The sequence below is a fragment of the Amphiura filiformis genome, chromosome 20 (assembly GCF_039555335.1).
Source record: "Amphiura filiformis chromosome 20, Afil_fr2py, whole genome shotgun sequence".
Lineage (NCBI taxonomy): Eukaryota > Metazoa > Echinodermata > Ophiuroidea > Amphilepidida > Amphiuridae > Amphiura > Amphiura filiformis.
Window position 1 is genome coordinate 23,006,909 of NC_092647.1, and position 26,403 is coordinate 23,033,311.

The 26,403-nt window shown below is 36.1% G+C and overlaps 1 long non-coding RNA gene across 1 annotated transcript; it reads right to left on the minus strand.

Moving 5' to 3' along the window:
* Window positions 1–3,393: 3,393 nt before the first annotated feature.
* On the minus strand, window positions 3,394–25,047 carry LOC140142874 (uncharacterized). Its single transcript, XR_011857597.1, has 3 exons — window positions 24,979–25,047; window positions 21,201–21,660; window positions 3,394–7,723 (listed from the first exon to the last, which is right to left on the minus strand). It is a non-coding gene; the product is annotated as an uncharacterized lncRNA (long non-coding RNA).
* Window positions 25,048–26,403: the final 1,356 nt, after the last annotated feature.

Consider the following 26,403-nt stretch of genomic DNA (forward strand, 5'->3'; position numbering starts at 1 on the left):
ATTTTACAATTAATAATCTGTGAATGGCTCAACAATCAAATAAAATTATACATTCTTTGATCTTTACAAAGCCTAATGAAAATTTACAATATTATATATACTACATGTATGTCTATTTCTTTCTTCTTTTTTTTGCACCACTAACAAGGAATTAGGAAGCTGCCAGTGATCCACATGTTAAATCAAATAAAGCAAAAAGTCTTCCACCATCAGTCATAATTAATAGGTAAATTTTCACGGGAAAATTTTCTGGACACGTGACACCCATGGGCGCAGACATATTAGCATTATGGAATGTGACCCCGAGCACAGCGGGTAGTCTTCCAATGTATTTGAATAGGAAGAATTTCTCCTTTGATGCAAAATAAGTAACTTGTCGCAAGTTGAAAATATTATGGTAAGAGTTTCCGTAGATAAATATTTTTTTCCGTAGGTAGATATTTTTGAAATTACGTTTTAATGATATTGTGAAGAAATTAAGTTTGCATGATATTTAATAAATTTGCAATACACGAATTTCTATCGAAATTGCGGCCAAGAATACTATTCCAATTCACAATTACTTAGACTTGAATAGCAAGGTCACCGCCGGGGGTCAGAGATCAGGCTCGAGGTTACACTTACATTGATACGCATTGGTCACGTGTCCAGAAAATTTTCCCATGAAAAAATACCCATTAATGTTGACTGACCATTGCACTGTACTTTTTAAATTCAGCAAATGAAGAAAATATGAATGTACAAAATAAATTAAAATACCTGAAATATGTAAAAATGTAAATTGAGAAATAACACTGTTTGTTTGAACACTGAACAAGGGTGTTTAATTACAACAACAACAAATTACAATGGCGCGCCATGAACGATCATGTGAATGTTACGGATGTGGTGCATGTCACTGCAAATTGCAGTTTTATATGCATGTGGATGTGAAAAACCATAGATTTTAGCCTAGATTTTTGATTACTAAATTCTGTACATAATCATTAATATTTGTTCAATTTTGTGCCGGTCCGAAGGAAGCTTATGGGAGTATATGTGACATGATCAAGGGAATGAGTCACATGTCGGCCCTGGTCGAAAATGAGTTTTACACATGTTTCTTAAGAGGGCATTTAGAGCTTTCAGAAACCCCATGTTGATACGACTTTTCTTTCTGAAGTTACGCCAATTTATCAATCGCTGAAAACAATATAAAACAAAACAATTTTGACACTTTCTTTGCCAATATCTCAAAATCAATATTAGCGACATCCGACTCATTTCCCTTGATCGTGTCACATATTTTAATTTGATTCGAGTGCCGGTCGGCAAATGGTAGTGGCAGTAACTGTCGACCGGCGTAGTGACACCCCTGACCAATACATATCCTGTGTAGATGCTATCATACTAAATACTATTACCGTATTCGTCCGAGTATAGTCCCACGTTCGAGTATAGTCCCACCCCCCATTTTTCAAAAAATTCCAGAAATTGTAAAAAAAAAAGTTATATATTTTTTCGGTTTTGGAGTGTCCCTGGACCTAGACCTAAATGCTAGGATCATTCATGGTTGACCTATGCATTTTGATATCATTAATAGAGTATGACATGAAAACAAATTATCAATTTTCATATTAAAAACACAAAACATTGTGCGAATTTTTTTTTTTTTTTTTTGAAATTCGAGTATAATTCCACCCCCAATTGTGAAAAAATTTCACCTAAAAACGGGTGGGACTATACTCGAACCAATACGGTAATACTAAACACGTGAAACAAGCACAACTACCTAGGCTATAAGTAACACTAAAAAAATCTGTGACAAGCAATGTGTAAAGTAAATCAAATAATTCTATTAAAAATATATTTTGTTGTGATCTCTTCTCACCATTAAAATCTCTTGTAAAATTTGTATACATCTACGCACCATGGTCAATAATAAATATATAATACAGGATGAGAGAACACACAGTAAGTTGTTACACAATCTGCATCCCCTCAACAGTGACAGTTCAACTGTGAAATTTGACCTCAGTTCCACTTTGACCTAACTGTGAACTTTGACCCCACTTCAAATTTTTGATTTTGACTCATACAATGAGTCAGTATGGTACTTTCATCTTGTAAAAGTGATGTCTTGTGCAAAAGGGGTGGAATATTGGTAATTCAGCATCGAAGTGGTTACGTAATTCTCTTGGTTACCGGATCACACTATCTTGGGAAGCCTAAGAGTGCCATATACGAGGGGGTATCCAAAAGTTTTTGACATCACTAAGAAGTGAAAGAGCTATACCAATGAAATTTTGTCAGTGTAATCACTGGTCCTTATGTACATTATGGCCCAAAAATGGTCTCATAAGTATGTTTACTTTTTTACAGGTGGCGCTAGATGGGCAGTAGGCGCATAACCTGCAAGATGGTGAAAATTGAGGCATGCAGAGTGATTAAGTTCCTGCATTTGAAGGGTTAGGCCTACAATGCTCAGAAAATCTATGATGAAATGAAAGCAATCCACGGTGATGATTGCCCATCATATGGCACTATTGCTTTTTGAAAAAGGAATTTCCAAACTGGCCACATGTCCCTCACAGATGAGCCAAGAAGTGGACGTCCATCACTTATGGATGATGCGGCCACGGTGAAAAAACTCAAGAAAGTGGAGGATCTTATCATGAAAAGGTTATGCGCCTACTTCCCATCTAGCGCCACCTGTGAAGAAAGTAAACATACTTATGAGACCATTTTTGGACCATAATGTACATAAGGACCAGTGATTACACTGACAAATTTTCATCGGTATAGCTCTTTCACTTCTGGGTGATGTCAAAAACTTTTGGATACCCCCTCGTACTTTGTGTGGTGATTGTTTCGATCATGGTTCATTACTCAAGCCCATGATCCTGTTGATATAGTAACATTACATAACTTCGATACTGAATAATAAGGTATGTATGAGCTAGTGCAAAAATGATTTATTTAAAAATTTAGCTTTGTGCCTTTAAAAACAAACAAAAAACTAACCCAAGATGGCAAGATGTTCCAGTTGAAATCCATACACCCCCTATGGAAGACATCATAGACATAGCCTTCAAATGGAATTACCTGAATAGGTGACTCCATATTTTCCGACATCTACACCCCATGTGTGGGAGGTTAAGGTCATGAATGTCTTCCATATGGGGTGAATGGCTTTCAATTGGAATAGCACAAACAAAGCAGATACATGTGATACATGTGATGTAATCAAGCAAAATCAGTCGGAATATTGTTTTGGAAACACATCAACTGTTCATATCTTTGGAACTAAATGTTCAATTTCAATCGCTTTTTTGAAATATGGCGGGCACAAAGGAGGGGGGGATACTGTGAGTTGAGGGTTGTACGCACCTCAGATGACAAAAGATTACTCACTTCAAAGTACGCCCTCTCCTTTTGTGCCCGCCATATTTCAAAAAGGCTTATGGGGGTTTCTGCATAAATGTAGCTTTGCAAATTAATATTTCAATCATATAGAAATCTGAAAATGAAAATATGCCCAACAACTGATTTTGCTTGATTACACCACAATATGAATATATGAAAGATAACAAAGTATCACCTAAAATATTATAAAAGACTTACAGTTGCTAAGAAACATCACATTCATAAGGGGCTGTGCAAATTATGATCCCTGGGGAGGGTAAAATTGGGGAGGGGGGGTCAAGAATTTGCCAGCTGAAGGGAGGGGGCCAAGCAATTTTTGGCAAGCCATTCATGGGGTGCCTGTTAAAGAAATGCTCTAAAAAGGCTTGCACTCTATATAATCTAGACCACTTAAAGGAGTATTTCGTGATCCTAGCATCCTCTATTTATGACATTTTTCATTAGATATCCACGAAAAAAACCTATTCCCAAAATTTCAGTTGATTCCGATTTTGCGTTCGCGAGTTATATGCATGATTATGTATTACACTGCTCCATAGACAATGCGTTGTAATTTCGTTCTGATATAAAAATCTCAACTTTTTTTTGAGAAAAGTGGGGGGATGAGGCTGTGGATCACGAAATGCCCCTTTAAGGTTTGCAATTGGGATCCAAAAAATTTGGCATGTGCAAAAGAAGCGGGGGAGGGGGAGGCAAAGGGAAGATTGGAAATTGTACCCCCCGGAGCTCATAATTATTGCACAGCCCTAAATTTACAGCCGTTTTAAAAAACATGTCACCATGTGAGTGCAAGAACTTATGTATAATAAAATTGAATTGCTGCTTTATGTAAAATTCAATCTATATATGTACAGTGTACAGCACATAGGAAGTTGGCTCATAATAATGTAGCTATGGCAGCTATTGTATGCCTGTGTATATTTTAAGATGTTCTTTCATTCATATGATGTGCTTTAAAACATTTCCCAAAATTATGTGGTACATTAGTGAAATACCACTGATCAGCTCGTAATAGTGTCAGGGAGGTACAAGTGCGTTAGTGTTATAGACCTGATAAGGATGTCCTCTTTTGGTATATGTACACTAGCGTGCTCACCTTTTATAAACTCCCAAGAACATGGGTTCAAGACCTGGCAGGACCGGAAATGGCTCAAGGCAGCGCAGGATACTTCTGTGAGCGGTCTGTGACAGAAATTAAAGCTACCCTCCTCATAAGGTGCGTCCTCGCGCCTTACTCCTGGATTTCTTTTAATTGCCAATCATTTTTATGAATGTCTAAGCATTTCAAATAGATGGATCTGCCCGGTGTTAAGAAACACCAGGGACCACCGCTGCCAACATTTCTGCCACAAACCGCTCACAGAAGTATTTTGCGCCTTCCCAAGCCACTTCCGGTCCTGCCGGGGATTTGCCATTTGGTCTAATACCATTTGGTCTAATATCCATTTCATCTACATCCATTTCGTCTAAACCCATTAGGTCTATATCCACTACGTCCAATAATCATTTGGTCCTACATGTATAACCATTTGGTCCGATAACCATTTGGTCCGATAACCATTTAGTCTAATAACCATTAAGTCTAAAACCATTTAGTCTAACAACCATTTAGTCTAATACCCATTTGGTCTATACCCAATAGGTCTAATAGCCATTTGGTCTAATACCCATTTGGTCTACAAACCATTTTAGTCTTACAAGCATTTAGTTTATTAATAAATAGACGAAATTGTATTAGCCTAAATGGTTATTAGACCATACAAGTATTAGACCTAACGGTTATTAGGAGCTATTAGGCCAAACGGTTATTAGACCAAACGGTTATTGAAGAAATATTAGACCAAATGGTTATTAGACTATATGGTTAGTAGACATACTGGTTATTAGACCAAACAATGTTAGACTAAATGGACATTAGACTATATGATTATTAGACAAAGTGGCAATTAGTCTTTCTGGTAATAGACAAATTGAATATAGACTAAACGGGAATTAGACGAAATGGTATTATACCAAATGGCAATAGACCCTGCCGGGACTCGAACCCACGATCTTGGGATTAAAAGGCAAGCGTGCTAGCGCATAGACCAAAAGAAGACATCCCGTCAAGTCTATAACACTTTACCTCCCTGACCATAGGTGAGAATTGTTCGGTTTTTTTTAGTGTTTTAATGTCCCGACTTATTGCATTGGTCACACAATATGTAAAGCGCAGTTCGCGTAGGTGCTGCGCTAATTTATATCAATCCAAGATGCCACACACATTGGGCTATTCCATTTAATATTCACACTACCCCTGTGGAAGATTTTGGAAATATCTTCCACAGGGGGAGTATGAATTTCAAATGGAATTGACACATTAGGCAACTACATTTGAAACTCACCATCCCTCTGTGGAAGATTCAGATTGAATCTTTCTCAGAGGGTGTATGAAATTCAAATGGTGCTGCATAATGTTCATACTGCCCCTGTGGGAGATATTTCCAAAATCTTCAATGGAGGATTCAGATTGAATCTTTCTCAGAGGGTGTATGAAATTCCAATGGAGTTGCCGAATGTGTTCATTCCATTTGAAATTTATACTCCCCTGTGGCAGATATTTCCAAAATCTTCCACAGGTTTACTGTTGATTTTAAATGGAATAGGCTAATTGCATATTTGTTTTACGGTGCGCATTTGTCTCCAAGAAATTGGCCAACTAAATTCTTTTCCCATTTTTTAGAAATTTGTTACAAAAATGTTGGTCAAGCATTTGTTGGAGACAAAATTATATTGACGCTTTAAATTAGTGACAATATTTCATATGCATTTAAGAATTAAATTTTGATTTTTCTCATGCTGACCGATTTTGACCGAGTTAGAGTCGGGAGGAAAAAAAAGGGAGGGGAGGCGGATTCTGCAATGGATTTTCTCAAGCTTGGACTGAGTTTGAGTGGGGGGGATGCATAAAATCTTTGCAAGCTCTTTTTTCCCCTACGAGCTGATCATAGTATAGAGGCAACACATACACACCCCATAAATTGTCAACAAAGGAATGGTTTTCACTATCCGAATTCATAGAATTAAGCCATACACATTTTCCAGCTCTTATGCAAATCTAACCAGCAATTGAGATATTTTTCCAGCATAACCATAATTACAATGACCCTAAAACCATACTGGGTCGCAAATCATATTGCTATCCTGCTCTTAGTGTGACAATTACAAACAGCCCCAAATTGCATTGATTTTGGAGTGAAACAGACGCAATTCAAAGGAAATGCAAATTGCAAATGCTGGTTCACTTTGTCCCAGTACTTTGACTTTTGAGGGGAGGGCTTGCCCCAGTGCCACTAACCAGGGCTGTCAACCTTTTGTAATTGCTTGGCGTGAGACACTGTCGAACAGAGGCGTACCGGGACGGAATTATTATTTTCCGCCAACAATGTTCATTTTGACCTAGGATTATTTGAGCCACGTCGCTCAAGAATCCAAAAAGTGGGGTGAAGGGATGGACATCAAATTATTTAGACGATGTGTGAGATTTTACTCATTTGCCAGCTTTATGCGTGAGATTTACTACCTAGGCTTGAGATTATACTACCTTGGTGTGAGACTGTCAGAATGTTACCCAATGCATGAGAGTTGACAGCCCTGCCACTAACCCTACCCCTCCACCCCATGGGTCTCATATTTTTGTGGTGTGCAGCCTGTAGGCGCGATTAAAAACACAAGACCCTCGTACCCACTGAAAGCATGCATGGTATATCATTTTCTTTTACACAAGTTTACTTGTTAAAAGTGGCACTTTGCATAAATTCCTATTGAGAATACACGGTCAAATTATACAAGATAACAAAACAAGATTACATTTCTTGTTTAACCCCCATCCTATCCCACTACCACAAATAAATATTTGTATTTTTTCTGGAATCTGTGCTGGTTTGAAAGAAAATGTTAGGACTTGGTATTAGAGAACAGTGCTGGAACCCTTCTGATTTCCAATGGGTGCAATGCCTAGTAGTGATGGTGTGCAATACTGGAGCCAAAAGCTGGAGCCCAGTACTTGGAGCCTGTTGGTGCTTACACCCAGGACTGGATCCCAGGACTGTGTTGCTGGAGCTACGTGCTGAAGTCTTCTGCCAGAGATTACCGCTACTTCAAGCCTGAAGTCGTGTGCGAAGAATTCAAATATAGGTGTGGTAATAGTTGGCACCATTATGGAGTGAGCAATAAGTTTTAATTTATTAATTTCTCTTTTCCATCTTTTTTAATTTCTTCTCCTTTCGCGCCTTCTCTTTTCGATGTAGAGTTGTTGCCAGTCGATACACGCAAAAACCTATGGTGTCAACAAAGAGAAGAACAAAAAGAACAAGATACATTAGTTTGCATACGGGTGAAGATGCCCACACTAGATGCAAGGCAAGCTATAATAATAGTGATTCGGTCTGCTCCATGGGGGCCAAGAGGCACTTTTGAAAACTGAGCTAAATCTTGTACAAACATTAGGCTATCATAATACTAAAAGCACCAAAGGTCTAGCATATACTTCAAATGTGATCCGGCAGTACAAATGAGCCGTAAATTCCCTAAATTGTATTCTGAGTTACGGTGTAAAATGTGTACGAAGGTCATATTCATCGGTAACTTAAGCTGGCCCGACATCCGTCTCATTTCGATAGTCAAAACTAATCAATAATCCTATTGTTGAAGTGGATAATAAGCTTCTACCTTAGATGGCTATAGAACTTTTAATAGCTCTGGTCTTTGTTTGCATATATTGCTAAATCCTGTTCAAGTGGTGGGTTACCAGGCATTGTATTTTGTACAGGTATGCATAACCAACAATTAACAATGAGAGAACTTTCTTAAACCTCGTTGACTTGGGGATGATTTGAAATGACCGCCAATTAACTGTTTGATATTTATTGCCAACAATGTGGAAAAAGAGACACATGTAAAAACGTAAAAAGCTATAATTTTGTTGAAGGAGCAAAGTTTAACAAACCATAACCCCGCTTCTGGATATCGTTTGAAGTCAAATGATATACCATTTTAAGTTTATGATGTTTATTTTTAAACACGAAATAAAACAAAATTGACCGGGGAGGAATTTACGGCTCATTCGCCGTGGACGGTCACAAATGTTCTAAAATTCTGAAGTTTTGTGATGTGTTACATTTTCCTATTGTTGTTTACTCCATATTTTTGCTTTAATCATACTTACAAATTTGCCTCCTTTGGCCCCCATGGACCTAATTTTGTGTCATATCTGAAGGTGTCTGTTACACATAATGGTGTATCTCACAAAATGTGAATTTCAAGAAAATCGAATTTTTAACGTTATTGGTTCTGTACTCTAACAATATACTATTCCTACCTTGCAAGAAAGTCATTCAAAAACAAGTCTTCACTTTATTAGAGTATTCACTAATTATATGTCATTAAATGAAATGGCAATAATTGCATGGGATATGACAAAAATAACACACTCTATTTCAAGGCAAGACAATAGGTCGTTAACAGCAATTTTAATGATATTTCATTAAAATTGCTGTATGACTTGTATGACGTCAAATAGGGCATTACCGGGCACTAATTAAGCAACATTCACAGCCAGGATTTGGTAATTTTCAAGATTGTTGTCATCTGCTTATTCTGCTAAATATTTTTCCAATATTTAATCAGGGTTCGATTTAACTTGTGTCGTGGTCGTAACTCGTGGAGCAAAATGCTACCCATTATGGACAACCTGCTATACAAATTTCAGCTTGTATAGCAATTTTTTACAATGTAAATATATGCTAATAATAAGAACATCACCTAAATATTTTTAAAGGTTTTCGCCTAAAATTGCTACACACATTTTTCAAAGTAAATCGAACCCTGTATTTAATATCTCAAACATGTTTAAAAATGATGCGAATTTTAAACTGTCTCGATAATCAGTATCTCCATAATATCAATTCAAATCAGAAATGTGCTGAATATTTTATCAAAACGAGCGACCACTTTCATCCTGAATGTAAAGGTGTTGCGCAATAATGCCATATTGCATGCTGGGATTACATTGACTGATTCGACTCATCTTTTGGCGCCAAACCATCAATTTGTCAAAATGCTTGCCACCTTGCTTGAATGCTTCTAATACAATTCTTTGTAGTATCAGCAGTGGCGTAGCCAATGGAGGGGCCAGTGCCCCCCCTTGACTGATTTGACTCATCTTCTGGCGCCAAACTATCAATTTGTCAAAATGCTTGCCACCTTGCTTGAATGCTTCTAATACAATTCTTTGTAGCATCAGCAGTGGCGTAGCCAATGGAGGGGACCAAGGGGGCCGGTGCCCCCCCCCCCACCGCTTGTCATGACCGTCGGTTCATGTAAGGCCATCAGTAGACTGAAGGCGTTGGTGGAAAAAAAATTGGGTTAACAATAGATTATTTTTTACCCAGGGTGACAGAAAATGGGGGAGAATTGTAAAAAATGATGAAAAATTGTGAATTATACATAAAAAGTTTGTGTTAATATTGTTACCGGGCTTTTATCCTTTTTTTTATTTATTTGCTCTTCACCTCTTTCAAACCATGCAAAAAACATTTCGGGTCAACAAATCACAACTTCCTTCGGCAAAAAATATTTCTGGATTGGATTATTGTAGTTATAATTATACCCCAAACTAAAACTTCCCTAGCAGTAGAGTTTGAGACACCCTGTACATTTTATGTAATATCCTCTCAGATCAGGATGAATCAATCACTGAATGCAACTTATCCTTCAATTTTAAACGATGACAATACAATACTTACAGCCAGAATTTATCTAATATCAGCCGACGATCAATTGAAAATTTTGAACTAATATCAGATACATGTACATTGTCATTCAAGGTTCTAACAGGGCTTTAAGAGCTGGTGAGGCATGGTGGTTTGGACAGTATTTATTTTGGGACATCAGAGCACATCAGACATATCGAATTGCATTCTGAATACGAAGAATGTCATTCTGATATCAAATAATTTTGATTTTTCGAAATTTGCAATTTAATACATATTTTATGGCAAATCATTAAAATTGATATTTTTGATATTTAACAGTACTTGAAGTAAACTTTATAAATCTGATGATTTATACTTAAAGTGTATGTAGGTGGGATGAAAAGCCGACGATCAATTGAAAATTTTGACCTTTCGTACTGAAGATATGGATTTTTTCCAAAAACACAAAAAAAATTAGGTCTTTTGGGGAAAAAATCCATATCTTCAATATGAAAGGTCAAAATTTTCAATTGACCGTCGGCTTTTCCTCCCTGCTACATACACTTTAAGAATATATCATTAGATATATATAATTTACTTCAAGGACTGTTATATATCAAAAATTTGAAAAATATCAATTTTTTATAATTTGTCATAAAATTTGTATTATATTGTGATTTTCAAAAATGAAAATTATTTGATATCAGAAAGACATGCTTCAGTATTCAGAATGCAATCGATAGGTCCGAGGTGCTCTCATGTCCCACAAAAAATACTGTCGAAACACAATAAACGCTCATTTTAGATCCCTTAATTGCTGACAATATCAATGGGTAACAGGTACCAATTATGAAATGAACAATAAAGTGCCGTTACAGGGATGTAAATGGGCATTAACCCTAACACTGGACCCTGCTTTTTGGGATCGGAAGTCAAAGAAGATCCGAAAAAGTCAAGGAGAAGAAGAATTTTGACTTGGCACCCCGGATTGAACCTTTGACCCTCGCATGCCAAGCACACGATCACGGACCGGTAGCTACACGGGTTATTGCTGCCCGCCAGCAATTCCGTCCGCATATAACACTTGGGGTGATTGCGCCATCGCGAGACCTGGGATTCATGCATGCGCAGATTTTTTTCATCGTAAGATTTTGTAAGATTTTTGGGGTTAGGGTTAGTGTAGGCTCTAATCTGGAAAAATTCATCTTAGTTAACCCTAACACTGGACCCTGCTTTTTGGGATCGGAAGTCAAAGAAGATCCGAAAAAGTCAAGGAGAAGAAGAATTTTTAACTTGGCACCCCCGGGATTCGAACCTTTGACCCTCGCATGCCAAGCACACGATCACGGACCGGTAGCTACACGGGTTATTGCTGCCCGCCAGCAATTCCGTCCGCATATAACACTTGGGGTGATTGCGCCATGAGACCCTGGGATTCATGCATGCGCAGATTTTTTCATCGTAAGATTTTTGGGGGTTAGGGTTAGCATATCCATTTCCTGAAAATCCGTCTGGTCCTTGGACAGGTGGCTGAGGGCTTGCATGCTTTATTTTATTCAACATTTAGAGGGGGTTGTTCTGGGAATATGCTGAAAAGTATATCACCCCCTCACAAAAGGTTTTTTTTTTGCTCTTTTTATGATGAATTAATATCATCATTCAATTTTGGAAATGTATGAACAAAAAAAAAAAATAAAACCAAATAAATTAAATTGCCATACAGGCATGTCGAGTTTTTACTCTGATATATCGACCTAGATGCATATCATGTTTCATTCATGTACCCTCCATCAATTTTTAATGCAGTTTTGAAAAGTTCAGACCATTACCTTTCTGATGATATAGGGCTTTATGATAGTAAACCAATGTGTATTTCAGAAAATGGCTGGTGAAATTTTATACCGATTCAACCCATCAGTCTAGTACATTTTGAAAAATATTTTCTTAGGGTAACACCCTACACTGATTTCATTTTTGGATTCCTTGAGCCAAGAGCTTTCCAAAAATGTATACTTTGGCTATTCTAGGGGGTATACTTTTAAAAATACAGCGATGGTAATCTCTAGCAGTATATTGCGCTTGAAAATTTTGGTATTCTGTGTAGAGAATAGGGACGAATTTGTATGTGATGTGACTTACCTGTGACTACCAGTCCTCTTATATTCTTAAAAGAAAATTAAGGTATTTAAATGTTTACATGGACAACTAAGCTATCTTTTGATACCAAATTTATAGTAATAAGGGCACATTTGAAGTACATAATGAACAATTTTACAATTGTGTGCACTTAAAATACAAACTACCCATAGAGTTTGTACATGAGTGCACCGCTGCCACATGCACCGCTGCCACCACCACCCCTGACTTGGTCAATTGGATTGGGTGCCATTCTGCCAATGTTCAAGATATCTTTTATGAAACTGTCCATAGTTACTAATCAATATCTTAGCCTTCATTTGATACCAAATTTACTGTCATACCTATATTTCTTCCAAAGATACACTCAAAAAACAAAATGATCACAGTGAACAGTGACGCCACCACCCTTTTTGGGTGTTGAGTTCAAAACGCATGGCCATAAACATTAATTTTCATCGCCGTCGCAAATTATAAAGGAGACAAGGAGAAAAAGTGATCCTGCCCGGGAATCGAAACCAGGACCTCAGGTTTACAAGACCTATGCCTTTTCCACTTGGCCACGGGAGCTTCATGATTAGGCTGGTTGCAATTCGAACCCACAAGGTAGTTTATCAACACCTCATATCAGCTGAAGATAGTTACACAAGGTAGTTTATCAACACCTCATATCAGCAGTAGATAGTTACACAAGGTAGTTTATCAACACCTCATATCAGCAGTAGATAGCTACACAAGGTAGTTTATCAACACCTCATATCAGCAGTAGATAGCTGCACAAGGTAGTTTATCAACACCTCATATCAGCAGTAGATAGCTACACAAGGTAGTTTATCAACACCTCATATCAGCAGTAGATAGCTGCACAAGGTAGTTTATCAACACCTCATTTCAGCAGTAGATAGCTGCACAAGGTAGTTTATCAACACCTCATTTCAGCAGTAGATAGCTGCACAAGGTAGTTTATCAACACCTCATTTCAGCAGTAGATAGCTACACAAGGTAGTTTATCAACACCTCATATCAGCAGTAGATAGCTGCACAAGGTAGTTTATCAACACCTCATATCAGCAGTAGATAGCTACACAAGGTAGTTTATCAACACCTCATATCAGCAGTAGATAGCTGCACAAGGTAGTTTATCAACACCTCATTTCAGCAGTAGATAGCTACACAAGGTAGTTTATCAACACCTCATATCAGCAGTAGATAGCTGCACAAGGTAGTTTATCAACACCTCATATCAGCAGTAGATAGCTACACAAGGTAGTTTATCAACACCTCATATCAGCAGTAGATAGCTGCACAAGGTAGTTTATCAACACCTCATATCAGCAGTAGATAGCTACACAAGGTAGTTTATCAATACCTCATATCAGCAGTAGATAGTTGCACAAGGTAGTTTATCAACACCTCATATCAGCAGTAGATAGCTACACAAGGTAGTTTATCAACACCTCATATCAGCAGTAGATAGCTGCACAAGGTAGTTTATCAACACCTCATATCAGCAGTAGATAGCTACACAAGGTAGTTTATCAACACCTCATATCAGCAGTAGATAGCTGCACAAGGTAGTTTATCAACACCTCATTTCAGCAGTAGATAGCTGCACAAGGTAGTTTATCAACACCTCATTTCAGCAGTAGATAGCTGCACAAGGTAGTTTATCAACACCTCATTTCAGCAGTAGATAGCTGCACAAGGTAGTTTATCAACACCTCATATCAGCAGTAGATAGCTGCACAAGGTAGTTTATCAACACCTCATATCAGCAGTAGATAGCTACACAAGGTAGTTTATCAACACCTCATATCAGCAGTAGATAGCTGCACAAGGTAGTTTATCAACACCTCATTTCAGCAGTAGATAGCTGCACAAGGTAGTTTATCAACACCTCATATCAGCAGTAGATAGCTGCACAAGGTAGTTTATCAACACCTCATTTCAGCAGTAGATAGCTACACAAGGTAGTTTATCAACACCTCATATCAGCAGTAGATAGCTGCACAAGGTAGTTTATCAACACCTCATTTCAGCAGTAGATAGCTGCACAAGGTAGTTTATCAACACCTCATATCAGCAGTAGATAGCTGCACAAGGTAGTTTATTAACACCTCATATCAGCAGTAGATAGCAACACAAGGTAGTTTCACGGAAAAACAGTGGCATGATCGACGGAAATGATATAAATAAACATTAATTTTCATCGCCGTCGCAAATAATAAAGGAGACAAGGAGAAAAAGTGATCCCGCCCAGGAATCGAACCCAGGACCTCAGGTTTACGAGACCTATGCCTTAACCACTTGGCCACGGGAGCTTCATGATTAGGCTGGTTGCAATTCGAACCCACAAGGTAGTTTATCAACACCTCATATCAGCTGACGATAGTTACACAAGGTAGTTTATCAACACCTCATAATCAGCAGTAGATAGCTGCACAAGGTAGTTTATTAACACCTCATATCAGCAGTAGATAGCTACACAAGGTAGTTTATCAACACCTCATATCAGCAGTAGATAGTTACACAAGGTAGTTTATCAACACCTCATATCAGCAGTAGATAGCTACACAAGGTAGTTTATCAACACCTCATTTCAGCAGTATAGCTGAACAAGGTAGTTTATCAACACCTCATATGAGCAGTAGATAGCTACACAAGATACCGTAGTTTATCAACACCTCGTATCAGCCGTAGATAGCTGCACAAGGTAGTTTATCAACACCTCATTTCAGCAGTATACAGGGTGTCCCAGCAAAAATATGAGTGAATAAAATTGAAAGTAAGTCGAGTAATAGACATCAGAATCAAGTGTAGCATATAGCTTATTTTGTTGTGCATCACATAAGAACGTTTTATTTGATTCGATTGACTGGTTGTAAAGAAATGAACGATTACATAATGCATGCATCAATGCAGTTCATTCCAAGTTTGATCAACAGGCGCTTTTTTCATACTTGCTCACTGCTCCTAAAGTTTGTGTATCTCATTTAGTCCACATTATCTATTTTATAATCCGACGGTGTTATGTTATTCATGCTTTCAATGAACATGAATAACAGTTTGTCCGAGAAAGCTTTGATTTCTGCAATTGGAAGCTTTCCAACTTCAATTCTTTATGTTGTGCAAATATACTATTTTTTAACTTTCCAAAGAACATTTTGAGCCAAGAATGACAATGATCAAGTGCTTACAGCTTTACGTGTGATTTTCTGATACCATGCAACATTAATGTTGAAGTTTTAAAAGATTTAAACTTTGCATTACAATTTCTTGGAAATATTCCAAAAACATCAATGTGTGTGAGAAATTTTTAAGCCAGCTGGAATTCTTTATGCAATAATTATTTATGCAACATTTAAATATCAACATTAAAGAAAAAATATATTTGGAAGTACCGAGCATCATCTTACATGCAAGCTTTCATTTTCAATATCGTACAGGTTTTTAAATTTGAACCAAACCTATTAAGATTTGCAAGCAGATTGCTTAAAAAGAAGGATTTCATAGAACAAAATATGAAGCCCATTGACAGTTAACCACTAGTGCGCATTGTGTTGAATGATCTTTCTTTCAAACTTAGAATGAAGTGAATAGACCTAGATGCGTTATGTAATCGCTTCTTTCTTCGCGATCAGTCAACCGCTTTCATAAAAATTAGCGTACAAGATGCAGAATAAGATGGGCTACACGCTGATGCTAATATTTATGGATTCTGATGTCTATTTCTTGACTTGGGTCCAAATTCATTCGCCCGGTAATTTTTTCTGGGACACCCTGTAGCTGCACAAGGCAGTTTATCAACACCTCATATCGGCAGTACTTTTAGATAGCTACATAAGGTAGTTTATCAACACCTCATATCAGAAGTAGATAGCTGCACAAGGTAGTTTATCAACACCTCATATCAGCAGTAGATAGCTGCACAAGGTAGTTTATCAACACCTCATATCAGCAGTAGATAGCTACACGAGGTACGGTAGTTTATCAACACCTCATATCAGCAGTAGATAGCTACACAAGGTAGTTTATCAACACCTCATACACGTATCAGCAGTATAGATAGCTGCACAAGGTAGTTTATCAATACCTCATATCAGCAGTAGATAGCTACAAAAAGTTGTTTATCAACACCTCATATGTCGTATATCAGCAGTAGATAAAAGGTAGTTTATCAACACCTATCATACATGTATCAGCAGTAGATAGCTGCACAAGGTAGTTTATCAACACCTCATATCAGCTGTAGATAGCTGCACAAGGTAGTTTATCAACACCTCATATCAGCAGTATAGCTACATGTAAGGAATGGTAGTTTATCAACACCTCATATCAGCAGTAGATAGCTACACAAGGTAGTTTATCAACCCTCATATCAGCAGTAGATAGCTGCACAAGGTAGTTTATCAACACCTCATATCAGCAGTAGATAGCTACAAAAAGTTGTTTATCAACACCTCATATGTCGTATATCAGCAGTAGATACATGTAGCTGGCTCAAAATAAGCTAAGGTGTCATAAAAGTGTAACACACAATTATTTTTCCAGCTCTTTTCTTTTGGTCTCCAACCAGGTTTAAATTATAGTATGCACATATATCGTTCATAATACACTAAAAGAAAGATAAGTTATAGACCATTTACTTCACAAATTTTATTTTCTAGCCCTTGCGTACGTTATATTTGACAGACACAATTTTGATGATTTTCTGCAATCAAATAAAAATTTATAAAGTATTACATAAGGTATTTTGTGGTTATTTAGGTGTAGGACCTACAGCAACTGATTGTGGAAAAAAATGTGTCCAAATATTACAATAAAGAGGATAAATTGTTATAAATAAAATCTGTGTGTCTGTCAAGCCATAACATACGCAAGATGTCTGTCAAATGTAACATACAGAATAATAATTTGGCAAAAACAGTAGTTCAAGATGGGAAATTGAATAAAGATCACATGCAGTTTATAAATCACATGTTTTAAAACACTTTTATAAACTCTAAACTATCATCATAATGTGAACATCAAGTGATTTTTAATTTTTTAAAACGTATTATGTATGTTACTTTTGACAGACACATACAAATCTTGCGTATGTTACTTGCGTACAAATGTTTGACAGACAACACTTAACAATGGATTGTGTCATCAAAAAAGCTTCTCCTCACAAAGTTATAGTGCCACAAAGCTAGGTGGAGCTAAATGCTATGTCATGTAGCATAATTAGCTGTATCACCCTAGTTTAGCAGGAATTACAGCACCGTCTTGCGTATGTTACTATTTGACAGACATTTCAAGAAAAAATTTTAAAATTGTTATATGTTCAAAAAGATGGCAGCCACTTACAAATTGATTATAATATGGAGAAATGAAGTTATTTACAATAGATTTACCCTTTAGTTTATGCTTCAAGTCTTTGTTTATAAAAACTGAGGGACTTCAAAATCAATCAAAAGTTTGACAGACAATAGTAACATACATAAAGGCAAACTTTTAAATCCTTTTTTGATCTGTTAACTTATAATTCATAATGCCTCTTTCTGTTTTTTTTATTGGTTTACTGCACCATTTTGGGAAACAGGTCACATGAATTTCTATAAGGATCCATAAAAAAAATTAAAAGCTGTTGAAAAAAGGCGTCTCTTGGCATGTTACAAATAAAAGTGTACAAATAGGCATTTTTACAGCTATTTTTTATTATTTTTATTATTTAGAGTGAAAGGATTTTACTTAAATTGTGTATGCTATGTCTTTACTACCTAAACTTGCCACTAAACTAGCAAATATTCCATTTCTATAATTATTATTTTTAAAAAAAGATGTCAAAATATATGGCTATAATATGACACCTTAGCATATTTTGAGCCAGCTACAAAAGGTAGTTTATCAACACCTCATACATGTATCAGCAGTAGATAGCTGCACAAGGTAGTTTATCAACACCTCATATCAGCTGTAGATAGCTGCACAAGGTAGTTTATCAACACCTCATATCAGCAGTAGATATCTACATGTAAGGAATGGTAGTTTATCAACACCTCATATCAGCAGTAGATAGCTACACAAGGTAGTTTATCAACCCTCATATCAGCAGTATAGCTGGACACTTAGGTAGTTTATCAACACCTCATATCAGCAGTAGATAGCTACAAAAAGTTGTTTATCAACACCTCATGTCATATATCAGCAGTAGATACATGTAGCTACAAAAGGTAGTTTATCAACACCTCATACATGTATGAGCAGTAGATATCTACATAAGGAATGGTAGTTTATCAACACCTCATATCAGCAGTAAATATCTACATGTAAGGAATGGTAGTTTATCAACACCTCATATCAGCAGTAGATATATATCTACATGTAAGGAATGGTAGTTTATCAACACCTCATATCAGCAGTAGATATCTACATGTAAGGAATGGTAGTTTATCAACACCTCATATCAGCAGTAGATAGCTACACAAGGTAGTTTATCAACCCTCATATCAGCAGTAGATAGCTGTGATGTGATGCGATTTTTCATAGCATTATAAACACACGGACACGAGCGATACAGAATCTGGACTCCACTAGTTTAACTTCTTTGGGGCCATTAAAAAATTGGTTATATATCATGGATATAATTTCAATATAATACAAAGAAGAAAATGACATCAACTATTATGCAGAAAGTAATTAGAGACACAAGTATATTAGATCATTATGGACTCTGACCGAAAATAAAATTATAGCTCTTTAAAAAATAGTTAATGTCATTATGGTTTAAAATATGACTTAGCTCTGACAATGTGCATGCAATTAATGGTTCTCTATTCAAATATTAATTTGATAAAGTCATACTAATTACATACATATTACATGTATATTTTGTTCTATTCTTGTCAGTTTGGTAACAAAATTCAATATGTTTAATTCCCTAAAGGGATCTCACCCAGGGTTTTTTGCTGCATTGTAGAATTCAATAATTGTGCAAGGAACTTGAATGTTAAAGGTGGTTCTCAGTTGTGGCAGTTTTGCATTGACCATTGGAACCATTCACTTAGAGTTGCCTTGTATCTTGATGATACCGTACTCCATGTCTGAACGGGGTACTTGGAATGATTTAAATTCAAATTGATATTTTCTTGGTCTACAGAAAGGAGTATTCACAATTTTTTGTTTGGATCAACTGGAAACCATTCTGTAATACAATGCAATTAAGGCAATAGAAACAAATTGTGTTTGATCTTTCGATCCATCGATGCTTGGACGATCCTTATAATTTATGAAATCAATTAATTGACTACTGGTATTGTTAATTGTGACAACATATTTGCCTGTATTGATAATAACCAATTTAAATTTAGTTCATTTAAAAGTATCGATGGTTGATCCAAATATCAAACATGTGACCTGCTCTGATGAAACCTGTCATAAGTCGCACTCAGCCATTTCAAGATACGGCCAGTCAAAGTTAGGAAAGGGGTGACAAACCTTGCAGATTTTGTTTTTCAGTTTTATTTTTGATTCCTAAATATGTTTACTTTAACCTACCATTGAAAACAAAATATTCTTTTACATCTAAAGCGCCCACATCTAGCATTTTCTGAGCCAAAACAAGGGCCTTAACATGTCATTTTAAAACAACTTTAAAGCCACTTTTCTGGCATTTGCCATTTCTTTATGTGTCGCTTCCCCCTCCCATTGAAAGACCGTAGAAACATAATTTTGGTATCAAAAGAAAGCTGAAGACATACTAAATGATGACATTAAAAAGTCTTTTTTTTCAAAATTAATGACTTATGTCTGGTTTTGAGGGAGCGGGTCACATATTTAGTTCTGGTGCCTAAGATAAAGCCAAGAATTTTCTGCTTTACAAATGCTAAATTCCGCTTTTCTCCGCTTTGTAATTTTAGCACATTTTTGACATAATAAAATTTCACAAGAATCTTACCAAGAATAAACTGATCGAGTATCATGGCTGCAATGGGAGGTAGGACAGGCGTTGTACGGTAAATCTATGACGGATTTTACTTTATTTTGATGAATTTTGAAGACCCATTTCATTTAGTATTTTATTTATTTCTTTTCAATTGTATTTTTTTTTTCTTTTTCTAGGTCATTTTGCTTATTTTTTTATTTTTTCTCAGAAATGCGTTTTCCGCTTTACTTCCGAATTCCGTGATTTTCGCGGAATTTCCGCAACGCGGAAAATTCTTGGCTTTAGCCTAAGAGAGCATCACATGGCAAGTAAGAGAATCAGGTTAGATGGCGGAGTACATATCACTGCCTTATATGCTGAGAGAAATCATGTTGACGAATTTTGGATTAATACAAATGAGCTACTTAATTGGCATATTTTGTAACAAACATTCAATAACCAAGGCAAACAAAGTACTGGGCCGGGGGCACTCTGTTTTGACAAGGGGTATCATCTGTAAACAAAAAAGCATGTAATTAGGGTATTTTTTCATGATCGGGCATGTTACGCACATAACCTGAATACCATGAAAATCAGGAAAAAGTAGGGTTCGGTTTTTGGTGGCAAAAACCTGGCAAAATTTAAACCGGCAAAAATGGCCAAAAATGGCAAAAACTCACATAGTCACTCAAATATTAAAAAGTGACACAGAAAGCTCATAAACAGTAACACACAACTTTTAACGAATCATTCAACATATTTTTTGTCTCATTAAGTCCTTAAAATGAAAAAGTTTTATAATTTCATACATGCCACATTTCAGTTAACTGCACTTGAGCATTGAAAACGCATGCCTTTGTTTTTTGGGTTGTTTTTGGCCAAATGTTGTCCTCGATTTTGAATGATAAATGGGGGTAAATTTGATGAAAATTCATTGCAAAGGGGGTCTTTAAAAGATTTGGTAACTCTCATGGTTGCCAACTTTTGTGTTGAGTTGGGAGGCCGGGTATACCACTCACCCATTAATGAGAGAATAATAATGGCTGGAATGATGAACACCCTGTTATCAAATCCTTCTTCCATCGGCGAATTGGGATCTTTGAATTCCACCATGATTGCTGATGTTTTCACAATATGTCAGGCAGGCTCTCAACAACACAAGAACAGTTTACATCACATGCACTGGTCAGCCTGATCTTCCTTCAAACCATCAAACCATCAAGTTCACACGTCTCTCTTTGGCTGTGTCCTACTAGTCTATTTCGCAGCCAATTCTTCCAACAATATTTGCACTGCTGTTTATGATGACTGTGTGAAGGCTACCACTTAAGTTTCTTTTGCTAGTTCACCTCAAAGAGAACACTTTACTGCTGTAGATTCTTCATTGTGTTTGTGACAGTATCCATGGTAACTATGAGGTCCCAGTGAGAATACTAGTATGGTACCTTTCGTTTATAGATCTGTTTTAATTGAAAGAATCTGAAACAACAAGAAGACAAAATAAAGACATGTTATACATAAAACCTTTCTTCACGTACCAAGTAAAACTAATTAAATTAAACAAATGAATTTTTTTTTCTGGTACCGTAACACACTTTTGATTCATTCGAGATTTGATTGGGCATTTGGAAAACGGGCCAAAAATGGCGCTGTGTCCCCGTTTTTAAAAATGGGGGACTTTCAAGGAAACCCAGCAACTACCGTACTGTTATTGTTACTTACTGTCCCACCAATGTGGAAGATGAAGACAAAGTAGAAGATCACTATGACAACTTGAGGAGAGGAGGAATGCAAAGGCAATGACTGCACTGGTAGAGGATGGTATTCCACCAGAGGTAAAAGATGTGATCTGGATGGCATAGTGTTGGAGTTTTGCAACAATGCACTGATTAAAGGAAGCAAGCCTGACCAGTGGTCTATCCTCAACATAGTACTTACCAATTCCTAAGTCAGGAGATCGTAGTCAAGCAGGGAATTATATCGAGGGATAAGCTTTTAAGCTTAGTTGTAGCCAAGATATTCAACAAAATGATTCTCAACAGGATCAGGCCTAAAGTAGACAAAGTTCTTAGGATCAACCAGAATACCACATATAAGCCCTAAGGAGGATCACTGAAGGAGTGAAGGCTAAAAACCTACCTGCAATAATAACTATCATAGACCTCAGCAAAGCATTTTTAAAATACCATTCATAGAGGAAATTTAAAGATGCTGCAAATTCTCAAAGCCTATGGAATCCCTAATCAACTTGTGGAGGGTATAGCAAGAATGTATGAAGATACCAAGGCAAAATTAGTTTCACCAGATGGAGAAACTGAACTGTTTGACATACTTGCTGGTGTAACTGCAAGGAGACTAGTGGGGATTATGCACTTTCAGTTTCCCACACGTTTGAATGGGAATTGGATTGCGTACTTTTTCGATGTCTAGTGAGCAAATTTCTTCAATATTTTGAGAAAATGATGTAAAATTTTCTATTCTATATTGTTTGGTAATAATGTCTTTTGCCAATAGTATGTTTAAAGTTGTAATTTTGTGTTTTTGATCGCAAAGATCGGATATTTTCGTTTCCGATTCGAATTCCGATTTCGGCAGAACTTTGACGATAATTTTGCCTTTTTGGACACTAAAATGCATTCGATCCTTAATTTTGTTTCAACCGAGTCTCAAAATAGCAAGCACAATAAGGTTGGTACCACTTTTATATACATTGATGAAATTTTAAAGATTTTTTTTCAAGTTTCTAACTGGCGCAAATCGTTAAGTGTGTATTTCCCATTGACATCCAAAATGGCGTAAGCCAGTCCTTATTTTTATACATAGGTACGGCATATAGGACTGGCAAGCGAGTCTAAAGGAGACACCCTTGCCCCATACCTCTTTGTGGTGGTATTGGACATTGCATTGAGGGAGGCAGTTGAAGGCAAAGAAGAGCAGTATGGATTCCAGCTGGAGAAGAGAAGCAGCAGACTAATGTCGGACCTGAAATGCTAACAGATTTAGTGCTAACAGGTTGACCCAAAGTAATTGATTAGTCTCAAACCCAGAGTGCAACATGGCTGCATTGCGAACATGCACTGATGACAGAAACCGGCTGTAAACGCGGTGGGTCATCTCGTGATGAGATCTTGTGATTTGTATTGTTTCATCACTGACCACGCTTGTCAGACGTGGGGGGGGGGAGGGTCGCTGGCTTGGAAATTATCCTTTAAGTATCAGAAATTCTAAGTTTACTTTACTTGGATACATTGAATAAGATAACTACAATTTGAAGATCAGATATCAATTTCAATTTCATTGACTGAATTGCAAAAAAAAAATGTTGAATTATGTTTGAGGGGTGCGCAAAACGTTTTAAGTGTAAAATCCCATTGACAAACAAAATGGCATGTACAAACTAGTCTCTGTGGACATACAAAAACGGCGTACACAAGACTGCCAAGCGAGTGGTGGAACTCCATCAATCACACGAGTCCTGGTTTTGTTGAGCTCTCCTGTGATTTTTGAAGAGCTCAATTTGGAATCTAACCATGCTAACAGGCGATAATGTTATGTACCGTGTCGGTCATGTTGGTGGTTTTTAACACCGTTGAAAAATTACCCCTATTTTTTGCATTTCAAGTACACTTTTACAAAAGCACCCCTTTTTTAACATTTCTAGAACACATACCAAAGAACACAGCGTCCAAATTGGGAAGTGAGTTCCTGAATATTACTTTGAATGCACAAAAGTTTCACAAAAGTGAAATCCGGGAGTAAATTGAGCAAGAAATGGTTTAATGATTTCAACATCAGGATTCACAAAATATACCTTACCCTATTTTTTAATTTCGAGTACACCGTCGTCAAAAACAACCCTATTTTTTAAATATCGCGAACATTTTATGTTCGCGAACATAGTTTAAACATAACCCCTTTTTTCTTGAAATTGGGAACGATCATGCGTAGGCTACACATAGTCAATGTTAAGTGATAACACCGTCCGGGGTTTACTGTGCAATTCAGAATTTCCATGGCGACATCTCTGCCCAGCCATTTATTATTTCAAAACCCGCACACAAGATGAAAACAAAATGGTTGTACAATGTATGTGCGATCCCCGAACCATGCCTCCAAGCACTGCTACATGTCATGACATGTAGTGCCTGCCCTAGGCTATTGTTGTGGAGAAACAAACTTCGCACAAGTTTATTTTTTCGGAACGATGCGATGACCCAATATGATTTGTTGGTGTTTCTCAAATCGATTATCGCACTATTTCGTTCGCGAATCTTTACTTGCATGTTGTTTCAACAGATCGTTATTTGGTACGATATACAGTTCTTGGTTGGAGCAATTTATTTTTGACATTTTGTTTGAAATGATCGTAATTCCAAATACGGAGCGCTGTTATTAGCGCTCCCGAATACGCTTTGAGGAGCGCGGTACTGTCTAGGTCTAGTCTAGTCTAGCGCCTGCGCAGGATCGCAAAAATAAAGGACTGGTGCACGCGCGTACGCAACTTTTTTATTTATCTTTCCACAAGACACAAAATACCCTGTGCTTTTATTTTCATTATATTTTTTCAAAATCGCAAGAATCAAGAAAAATCACACAAGAAAAATCACAAATGCAGTTCCGTGGTAACTCACTGCCGTCACGACACACTGGCAGTCGAATTCGACAACCTCATTAAAATTTACGGCTACGTGTACATACGTGCAAGAGGAAAACAACATTAGATTAGCGGGAAATACGTATCAATTATAATTTACAATGTATCAAGGACCTAATGATAATTCATAATAAAATATTTACATTACGAAAAGTCGATCTGTCAAAGCTTTTCACCAAGAACAGCTGTTTTCGATCGGTAAAGTTGGCACCGCAATAAACTGAATCTCGACCTACTCCCCTAAATTTGCACACGGCACTTGTACGATTCATTTCACAAGTCTAGCGCGCGGTGCATGCAGTCTATAAATAAATCACGGCGCAGTGTCATGCACGAATCGCGAAACGTTGCTACTTGCGTGCATTTCGCGGGAAATTTAGTTTGATGTTGATGTTGTAGCCAGTAGCCTACAAGTACAAGTACAACATTTATGGCCACAATTATTATTTAATACCATAACCATGATAAACCTACCGGCCATAATTTAATATGATATACCATGGATCTTCCTGCCTGGATTAATAATCGAAATAAAACCCCGGAATAAAATGCTTCTTTTTAGTTAATACGCGTGATTGAAGATGAAATAATAATATTTTATTATTATAATAAAACGAAGCGAAGGTAGACCTTTCAACTGGATGATGGGAGGTAAGGGGGGGTTACATTTACGCAAATAAAATGATATCTCCCTATTTATAGGCTTTTTTTAGTATTTACTATTCAAGCTATATTTAGTCAAAATTATGCATAGGCCCTAAATGAAAACAATATTTTTTTAAACTTGTGCAGTACCGTAGGTATTTTTGGTATTGGTTTGGTATTTAGGCCTACTTATTTATCTGTCTATCTATCTTTTTTAAATAAATAAATAAATAAATAAATAAATAAATAAATAAATAAATAAATAAATAAATAAATAAATAAATAAATAAATAAATAAATAAATAAATAAATAAATAAATAAATAAATAAATAAATAAATTAATTAATTAATTAATTAATTAATTAAATAATTAAGTAATTATAATTAATTTCTTAATTAATTTCTTAATTAATTTCTTAATTAATTAATTAAAATTAATTAATTAATTAATTAATTATAATTAATTAGAATTAATTAATTAATTAATTAATTATAATTAATTATAATTAATTAATTAATTATAATTAATTAATTAATTATTTATTATTTATTTATTTATTTATCCATTTATTTATTTATTTGTTTGTTTGTTTATGTATTTGTTTATCAATTAATTGATTGTATATATTATGTCTTTATTTGTCAATTTATGATTGATCTATTTATTTCTTTATTTAATCGTTTTCATCAAGTCAATTGATAACGGCTGCTTGCTTGCTTTTTTGCTCATTTATTTGTTTATTTATGTATTGATCAATTAATCATTTATTTATTTATTAATTTATTTCTATATTTATTTATTTGATTATATAAGTTTGTTGATTTGTTTATAACTTTATTGTTAATATGTTTGTTTATCTTTTCGTTAATTATATTATTTATTTGTTTGTTTAAAGGTTGTTTATTTTGTTGGTTTATTTTT